This window comes from Phaethon aethereus, assembly GCF_964289735.1.
Source record: "Phaethon aethereus genome assembly, chromosome: 1".
Lineage (NCBI taxonomy): Eukaryota > Metazoa > Chordata > Aves > Phaethontiformes > Phaethontidae > Phaethon > Phaethon aethereus.
The window spans coordinates 57461524-57472065 of NC_138575.1; positions in this window are offsets into that span (position 1 = coordinate 57461524).

A 10542-nucleotide genomic window follows, 5' to 3' on the forward strand; every position below is an offset into this window, starting at 1 on the left:
ACACAACACACATTACAAAACGAGCACCTGCACACTCATTTTAGATGGGAATGCAGACAGCATGCACACCAGGCAGGTAAATCTGCTGACAGTACTTACCCCCTTTCAACATCACTGTGAATGTATCTTGATGCTTTTTTTTTAAGGTTTATCACCACCCTGCAACCACAGCTGCTCTGCTCCTGAGCCTGCAGTATGTCCTTCTCCCCTGCCTTCTCTCGGCCCAGATAACCCTGTTTCAAATGACTTTTATTAGGAACACAGTCACTGTTTCAGCCACGTGGTACGTCTGCCGTGCTTCTCGCTGCCAGCGCTCTGAATCTGCGCTCAGAGCCTCAAGCTTGTGAGTAGGGATCCCCCTCGGTCACTATGAACCTTCATTGCGTGCACAATCACTGCTGAACCAGCCTGCAACGGAGAAGCCGGGCCAGTGTGTTAGGCACGTGGATGAGACAACACCCCGTAACAAGGGAGTTAGCCACGGTGCTCGGGAAGCAGGGCAGGAGAGTGCTGAGGCCGAAAGCCCCTCCTCATCCCAGGACAGGTGTAGCAGAGGGGAGCACCTTCCCTTGTCCATGGCATGGCAGGCCGGCCTCCGCCTTGCTGAAGATCGCTCCCCTGCCTGCTGCCTGTCCCTGACATTAGAGCACTCAACTTGATGGGCAGGTTTTTCCTGCCCCTGGTTCCTATAGAAGCCTTCCTACAAGCACCCGTCTGGGAGCGGGACCAGAGACAGTGCTCAGACAGAGGCTCACCCTTGCCCGAGGTGTGCGCAAGTGTGTATCACACCAAGAGAAGGCTCCTGCTGGGGCACAAGGAGGTGGTGCGCTGAGGACTGCCCACGGAACCAGGTGTCTCCAAGAGAAGGTGCTGAGGCCACTGCACCAGCCCTGTAGGTCTTCCATCACCCTGCTTTCTGCCCACTCCCACTCTGCCTCCAGTAAATCATCACAGGAACAGGGAGGAAGGCTCCCTGGGACAGCCAGGCACCACCCAGTGCAAGCCAGGAGGAGGGTATCTAGCATACGGGATTGATGTAGTAAGTTCTCTCCTTTGACGGAGGGACAGAAACCTAAAGCAACTCTCAAACTCTCCTAGCGAGGAGACAGGAAGTAACAAAAGGGGGTCCCACCAAGCCTGTGAAATTGCATGCATAACATTGCTACAGCTAATTTAGTTGTGTTATTTGCACAGTACACACTTCTGAAAACGAGCAACAGTAAGGGATACAAAGGAAAAAAACACATCAGATCCAACAAATATTAACGACAACTCCCAAATCCTCAAAACCTCAAAATTAAAACCAGTTTTCACCCATGCATTAAGAAGCCATGTTTAAAGGCAATTTAAGTTTCCCATGTGAAGGAATTTTGGTCATTGAACAGGTAGTTTTCACACTTTGAAAGAAACTTATTTTTTGTTAAAATGCAAATGGTACCTGTTATTTGCAGCTTTACTTTTTGAGTTCAGACTCTAAAACAAACCACACCACCACCGATTCCAGCCTGCTAGAAGACAGCTGTAATGACAGCGTGTGCAACAGGAAAAGAAGGCTGCAAGGGAAGCACGCAGTCAGCATCAGGTACAGCTACTTGAAGCACTCCAGCCGCAACACCTTTGTTGGAGTTGCGAATACACACCACGCAGAATTATGTCCAATTAGTTTATTTTCCAGTGTAGGTGTCCTTTACAAATTGATATTTGCAAAGGAGACCTGCAAATTCATTTCTACTTGGCAATATCAAGCCTCCTCTGGACACACTTGCTCTTCCACACAACTGCGAGGAAAGATTTCAATTACCTGACTCCTTGCAAACACCAGGTAACAATCTCCTGCTGCCTATGTTTGACTTGCTTGGCCTCTTTTGCCACATTATCTCCACTTAAGCCTGCTGTGATAGCACCTGGATGTGCTAGGCATGACCTGACACATTTCAGTCCAGAGCCTTTCAGTAAGATTTTTATTTTGGGACAGAAACTCCTTCCCGGGGGTGTTCTCCCCCTGCTGATTCTAGCAATGGAAAAAATAAGAATCCACCAAAAAGCAACATACCTCTAGCAGACAGATTGCAGAAGATGAACATTTTACAAAGCAATGTTTTTGTACACTGAAAATGTTACAGCTAGTAGCTGTGCAGGAGCCATCACTGAACATCATCAGAAGGACAAGAACAAGCATAACAATTCTTTCTAGAATGATTTTCATCAACTGCCACAGGAACAGCGTATGCAACACTTCCTCTGACAGTAAGCTAGCACGGGGAAAAACTCTGCTTTGCGTTACGCTTAATTTGAACACGAAGCAACACTGCATGCAGTAACTCCCACCGTCACCTCTGGACTGTCAGCTGGTTTCCACTGCTCTCTATTATCTTCCTTTATTAAAGAAAAAATACATTTTGGAAGAGACAAAAGCAATTGCAAAGCCACAGCACTCATCCGGAGGCCAAGCACTTAGGTGTAGATCTAGAAGTCTCTTCCAGCTCAGCTTTTAACATCCCGTGTAGATTGCATCCAATTTAACATTTATAGACCGACTCTTCCTCTCTCCGACAAAAATCAGACCCTGCACTGAACCAGGAAGTTAATTTCTGTCCTCTCACAGCCGGAAAGCTTAGTTTTTCTAATCAAAATCCTGACTTGCCCAGTGAAACGCACAAGGGGAGCGCTCAGTGGGAAGCCCTTCGCCTCCCCTTCCCCCACCAGTTGCTCCTTCAGGCCAGGCAAAGGCATATCCCGGAGCTGCAAATGCCGCTAGTCCCACGAGTCAATATTTGCTTTGCACATACACAGTCAGAAGAAAACGACGGCTTCACAAACAAGTACGTAAGTGAACAAAGCACAGCCAGGCACCTGACCAAGGGGTGGACAAGATGCAAGTCACTTCTGTCCCTGACACCCTGGCTTTTTAAGTGCTGCAGGACCCCACACAGACACCGACACACCCCAGCTCCTGGTTAAGGAGTCAACAGGGTACTGGTGAACCTGAGTCATTCCAGGAGGTATCTTTAAGGTGTACAAACCACGACCAGCCTCATGCTGCTCTGGGTGTTGAGCAACACACTACCAGCACAGAGGCGGGGGTGCTGAGGTGGTAGCCTTCACGCTGCTTTCTGCCACATGACTTGGAATGAGAAGCTGGGGGACTTCAACTGCCCTCAGCCCACTTCTCGTAGCAGAGAAAGCGCATCAGAGATAAAAGGCTACGGTAAGCCCAGAAAGGGGGACAGAAGATCTGGAAGGCAGCAAAGGTGAGGGCCTTGCAAAGCCAGGTGGGCAGGCAAGGAGGGATGGCAAGCTGCTGACAGCGTTATGCCACTGACTGCAGAGGCATCACTCAGGACTCCAGCGCTGCCCAGTCACCAACTGGGATCACATACTGACCGCAGGAGTGTGACGGGGCAAAGTGCCTCCTCCCAACTGCCCCGGGGCACTATTACAGCGACACATAACAGAGACAACAAAAAGTAAAATGGAAATCTGTGTCTCCTACCATAAAGCACCTTGGAGGCTCCTGGCCACATTGAAAATCTAATTCTGTGCAGAAATGTAACTAAAAGGTACTTCCAAGCAACAGACCTGCTCCCTGCACCGACCAGTGCCCAGCAAATCTGCCTGCTGTAACAAGAGAGAGCCCCACTGGAGCTGAAGGTGCTGAGCCATTTCCAGTTTATACAGAAGGAACAGAACAAGGAACTTCCAGTTTCACATCCATTTCATCTCCATTTTGAAAATATGGATGTGAAAAAGCAGAATTCTGGTTCCTACCACTTAAGCATTGGAAAGACAGACCACAACTGGACTTCCTGATTGTAGTTCAATGTGTAAAGCTTGCCTCTCAAAAAACCCTTTCACAACACCTACTTATGTATCAGCATGTATTTTCTTTTCAGAGCAGAACTGCCTTTATTTATCTGGCTCCAAAGCAGACAGTGGAGCCTTTATGCCAGAAAAGGCTGAAGCTCTTACTTCTAAAATCTGGAGATAACAAAGGCTTCCCCCCATGTGGCTCATGAAAAAAAAAAACCCGCAAACAAACCAGAACCAAACTTACTTATGGCTCTGCTGATCCCCTGTGTTGCAAACACTTTTAGCCCTGGAGAGTATACAGCATCTATCCTTACACAGCAGACACTTGGTGCCTGCTAAGCATGAACTGTACTGCTGTGAAGAACCCCTTGTTTGCCAAAACCCTTGGGCTCAGAGGTAGAGGAGTTTCCCCTTTCCCAGTGCTCCCATTATTTGAGTGGTGAGAGGATATGTGATGGGAATATAGAGTGCTCCTCCCATCTCACACAGGAGGATTACAATAGGTCAAGCACTGGAACAACAGTTGTTTTTTTTAATCCGCATTGAATGAGGATGGAAAAAAGGTCAGGATACAAACTAGCAAGGTGTCCACTGTTGCTGCACACCAAAAATTCTCCTTGCTTCCAACACAGAGAGAAAACACACACGTGTCAAAAGGCAGGTCTGCAACTACCCTAGTCTTCAAGGCTTAGGGTAAAGGTGATTCCACATTAAACACTGCTACACAAATACAATCCAAAGGTTTCTGATTAGGGTCTAGGAGGGCCCCAAACATTTCTTCAGTGAGAGTCAATTTCTGCACAATAAATGGACACTTTCACTCAAATAAGCACAGAACTCTGCAGGAACTCATTTTCCCCAAAACTCTCCAGAAGTGATTTTTATCTTCTGGTCCATGAACTTCTGCACATCTGCAAACTATTCATAAGATGTCTGCAGAAGATAATGGCAACTGTCCAGTTTCATTTGCTATACAGAAGTTTGAAAAAAAGCGTATCTGTTAGAGATGCAGGGTTATACCAATCTATACCAATCAAGGAAAGGTTGAAAGACACTACCGACGGTTATTTAAAGGCAGATATTATGATGTCTTTTATATGACACTCCTACCCTAAGCAGTGACAAGCAGTGCCATCCAAGGCTCGCCCCATGCATGCACCCTCCTGGTGAAAGTTTTATTCTCAAGCTGGTCTCATCCTACTGCTCCCAGTGAAAAAGGAACAACAGCCTGAAGAATGGCTCTTCCTTGATACGGCCTCTGACGGATCTGCAAAGCTTTAGCTGGTCAGGGTTTGCCATTCTCTTGGTGAAGCGCAAGAAAGGCTAGCCTCCAGGCCACACTCCTGTAGCTTAGCTGTATTACTATTTGCTCTATTATTTGCAAAAAAGAAAAAATCAGATTCACCTAGCAGTACTCTAAGCAGGTCTCACTCCATTTGTGTCCAGAAAATGACTTTTTAAGAAAAGCATTATCCCATAGCACTCAAGATTTTCTCCTTCAGGGCTCTGTCATCTTTCCAGAACTCAACTTTCTGAAGAGGCTAGTAACACTCAAAACACCTCTCAGGACTGTTTGCAAAGCTCTTACCTAGCATGTTGTGTTAGACTACTTAGATCTTGTTCCTGCAGAAATTTATAGGCACAGATAACTCAGAGGAAAAAAAGCAAAATACACAATGGTCGTTAACATTTGTAACAAAACAAGACAACACCCCCTCTAGTTCCTGTTTCAGGGGATCAGGAAGATTTCTTCTCCAGAACAATAGGGCTGTCAGGTTATGGACATTTTCTCTCATCTCTGAATCATCAAGTACTTCCCAGCCAAGAAATACTGCACTGACTGGGCAGTGACTATGGTTCTCGTAGTCATACTAATACCAATATGCTATCTTCTCTTCTCCTATCTCATAAAACAAATGTGTTTTCATTTCTCTCAGTTTTTTTTTTTTCTTAAGCCAGAAACAGAATTGCTCTGTTACTGATATAACTTGTTGCACTCCAGTTTAAAAAACAGCTGAGGCTTCCTCAGAGACAAAACAAATGTGGAAGGACAACATCCTCCTCTTCCCTACCTGGTGTCAACAGTAACACAGCTGACAAGTGCTATTTTCCCCAATGCTCCCCGATACTTACCATGTGTAAGCTTCATGTACCTAAAATCTTGACCGTGTGATGAAACGTTGCATAGAAAGAAGATGAAACAAGTCTTTGTGTTGCTGAGGATACAAACCTGAAGTGCCAACACCTCTCCATCTCCTGAGGGACATTTGGGATACTGCACTCACAACACACAGTGAAGCTATTTGTCTACCTCATCCTAGAGACAATTGCAAAATTTCTGTATCCTATCTATTTGAGCTATGACAGGACCTAGGACAACCAGCGTGATACAGATCACTGACTAGGATCACCACTGATTTAGCTAGAAGAGCTGTAAGGCCACATACACCACAATAAAGGTGCCTTACCTTTATCACTGAAGATAAAGTTGCAACACTCCTTAGGATTTATTTTTTTAAAGTTTTCTTTCCTTCTCATGTTTTTGTAAGAAGTTTGCAATTAACAGCCAGGAAGACAGACGTCATCCCAATCATTTCCAAAGCAGTTACAACCTCAAATGTGGTATCACTTGGGAGGGGAGAACTCACTAATTCCTTTGTTAAAGCATCCCAAATACCAAATGTGGTAAGCAATTTTGCAACACAGAAACCAATTCACTAAGAATGGGACTGAGCCTGGCAGCTCATTTCATACAGATACCTTAACCAATAATGTCTACTGTTACCAGAGACTTGAGACTGCCAGCTCAAGTAAGAGACTTTGATTTTTAAAAGCTAAATATTTTGATTATTGCCTATCTTTTAAGATCATCAAGGTCCTTTAGAACACTGATATGTGCAAAAGACACCATCTTGCAGGAAAGCAAGGAACAAGTCAGAAGCACAACAAAGAAGAAGAGCCTAAATGACACTAGCAGAGACCCAAAATTGGAGAATCACTTCAGTCCTGAGCAGGTGTGCAGTACTTCCCTCACCTCATTTAACTGATGTTAACTCTATCATCCTCTGATCAGTGCAGTTCCTCTAGAAATATGCCCCTCCTCTCTGCTGCCCCTCATGGATTCCCTTCCTCCTTCTTTGGAGGAAGTTGCTAATCTCCCTGAGATTACTAAAACATGTTATCAAAACATTATCCTAAACTGGAATTAAGAAAGGTGGCACCTGTTATTTTAATCTGTTAAATACAGAATTAACATAACTTTATATTAATATGAAACAACCCATCCCCACCCTGACCTCTTTAAGTACATGTCATGCCTCTTCTTGCACCCTTCCTTGCCTTTTACTTCGTGAATTCCCCAGGGTAGGAATCCAGCCTTTGTTTCTGCATAGGAAAAGCCACACACAGAGCTTGCACATCTGGAAATACATAATGAAATAGATGTTTGCTCCAGTGACTGTTTCTTTCCAGCACACTACTCCAGAATCTGTAGCAGCTGAAAAACTACTCTAGAGTTCAGATTTTTCTGGCAAGCAACTGTATTCTGATCAACGTCTTGGCAAAAGCACAGCAGAACCTCACTCCTGGTAGTTCCTTCTTCAGTGATTTTAAGATCCAGCCTCTCACTACTGAACACCTACTGTTCTTATTTCCTGGAAGACTGCTTCTCTCTCCCATCTATTAGCACTAAAGGATTCTCCATTTCCTCAAGGAACTTTTACTACTTTATTCCCACCAAATGTCACAGCAAGCCATGCAGAGTAAGGCTGAGACATCATGAAGTAGAAAGCTATGACATCACATAAAAAAGCCACATACACAAACACTGAAATCTACTTGTTTGGAAGGAAAGTACCTGCCTAAATTCACACATCCCTGCAAAAATAAGGCAGGAAGAAAAGCAGACACAGGGAAAAAAATTTTCCTGTCCCACCCTTACCAGCTCTGTGAAGAGACAGCAGCTGTCCCGGAGCCCACAGCCACTGCCTGCAAAGAGATTTAAATCCGTGTCACGGTGGTTCTTCGCTCCTTTGAATTTACGTCACCAGGTACGAGGAATTACATTTGTCTCACAACTTCCTTCTAATATTTATTACAGCTGACAATCACAGGGCCTGCAGTATCTCTATTTATGCCCGCTGCCTAAGATATACTGCCATATTTCCATCTCTGCTTCGTGACTGTTCCTTCTGCCCAGCCAGCCAGACAGCCCAGACTGTCTCTCCTCTGGGACCCCTCCGAAAAGACGCCAGTGTGGAGGGCAAACGCGGATGGCAGAGCCGGACGGACGAGACCACCCGAGAGTCGCAGCCGCGGAAAGGAGTGAGAGGCGGGCTACGGGAGAGGCGTACCCCGGGGAGCAGGGATGGCGGGGGGGAGAGGAAAGCCCGGGGAAGCGGGGAGCAGGCAGCGCACGCCCACGGGCAGAACGTGCCCCGAGCAACCCAGCCGAGCCTGACGGCGGGGCCGTGCACGACATGAGTCACTCGCCGGAGCCCAGACCCTGCGTCAGCGCGGCAGGTGAGCGGGAGCCTGCCCAGGGGCTGGGGACCGGGGTCCGTCCTTCCCCCCCGCCCCTGCCCGGGAAGGGGCCGGGCAGCGGCGCCGCGGCCGCGCACTCCCCGCCCCACACAGGGTCCCAGCAGCAGGGCCGCCCCAGCGGATTTAGTCCCCGTCCCCCCGCCCGAGGGGCACCGCAGGGGAGCTGGGGAGGGGTGGGGTGCCGAGGGGAGAGCGAGGCGTGTGTGGGGCGCCTCACAGGTGGGGCGACTGTTACCAGAGAGCCCGACCGTGGCGGCGGGAGGAGCAGGGCTGCGAGCCCCGGAAAGCGAGGGGCGGCCCGCCGAACGGGATTCCCGCCTCCCCCCCGCCCCAGCGCCGCCCGCAACCCCCGGCTCGGGCTCGGGCTCGGCCTCGGCCGCCTCGCCGGCACTCACCTGCTCTCGTCAGCGCCGTCCCCACAGGACGGGCGCCCGACCCCGACCCGGCGGCCCCACACGGCACTCTGGAGGGCGGAGCGGCGCGCATGCGCGGCATCCGGGCGGTGGCGCAGGGCGCTGTGGGGGCTGTAGGCCGCGGCGGGGCTGGCGCCGCCGCTGCCACACGGGGCCCGGCTGGCACGGGAGTAGCGCTGGATAGGTATAGGTAGCGCGTAAAGGGGTCTCTCGGCGACGGCGACACGCCTTGAGTCCCCTGTCGCAGAAGAGGTGGCACGAAGCCGTGAGAAGCGTAGCCGGGTGGCGGGAGCTGGCGCTGGGGAAGGCGCCGCCAGCCTCCGTAGCGGCCCGGAGGAGGCAGCGGCCGTCCTGCCGCGGGTAAGCCGCCAGCGATGGGGAAACAAACTTCTTCACGCTTGGTACGACACCGAGAAGCTACTCGGTCCTTTTTCATCACTGAGGTCTAGGTTAATTTCTCCTCCAAGCAGGGCACAGACCCACTGCCGCTTTACCGGTGGCATCTGTCGCAGACACGGGCTACAGGGGTACGTACCAGAATAAACTGGAAGAGTGACCTGGCCTTGCGAATTTAAGTGAAGAGCTGCTTCCGAAGCATTTCTTGGTGACCTACTCCCAACAAGCAAGGAGAGGGGGGAACTACATCTCTGGCTGGTGCCTCTGACAACTCTGCTGGAAAAAAGAGCAGGAGGTCCCAAACCAAGCTCTTCTAAAGAGTAGTAGAAGTTGAGTATAAGTCTCCAAAAGGATTTGTGTATCATGCCACAGTTCTCTAGGAGGGTGGCATTTGCCCTGTGTCATTGTTACTCTTTTTAAACTTTCCAAGAAGACAAGTCCAATGCCTCACAGCTGGCAGCCTCTACCTAGCACAAAGATTTATTTCCAGATGATGAGAAAAGATACGTTTAGCTGTTCCTCTTGTCTGCACAGGGTTGTTTGTTTTTTTTAAATCCCGTAAAGGAGGAGGAAAGAGGACCAGAAAAGGACGACTTCCATGTTTGTGTTTTCTTTCTTGGCTACCCATTTGAGTAATAGTTTGAAAATTACCAGTATTCAATTAGAGGTATCCTTTTCAAACAGACAGCTAATTAAATATTAATAGCACGTGCAGGCAAAATGCTTTAGAGACCATAAAACTCACAAATGTTTGAATGCCATAGTCTAGATGCAAGGTAAAGCCAGAGCAATCTAGATGAGGGGAGATCATGGCCTGAAGCTTCCCACTTCTCTACTTAATATAGGCAAGCCTCATTAAAACTTACTATATTTTGAAATCCTCTTTAAACAATGATGGCCTCAAGGAGAGCAGGTAGCTTCTTTCTAACTAGTTCTGCTTTTCTTAATTCTCTCCAGCAATCACACTTCAAGAAGAATCAAATAATTCTGACCATGTCATCTCTCAGAGTCTGAATAAATAACAGAGATAAGGAGGAGATTTTTACTGCACTGAAGCAAAAGAAATGGGCCATGATATAACAACATTGGAAGAAGAGGTAAGAGAATCATTCCAGTATAAGTCAAAGGGAGAAGAGTTTGGTCCAGGACTGAATGTCCAGTAAAGCACAGACATTACAAAACAGAATATTCAGAGTCAGAACTATGACCAAAGCTCTTGAATTTCTCTGGCATCCAATGAATTTCAACATTTTTCCCTCCTTATCAGACAAAACTTACTTGTAGTAGAGAATGTCTTTCACATGCCAGAGACCACCTGCTATTCTTGGGTGGTCTCGTCCGTCCGGCTCTGCCATCCGCGTTTGCCCTCCACACTGGCGTC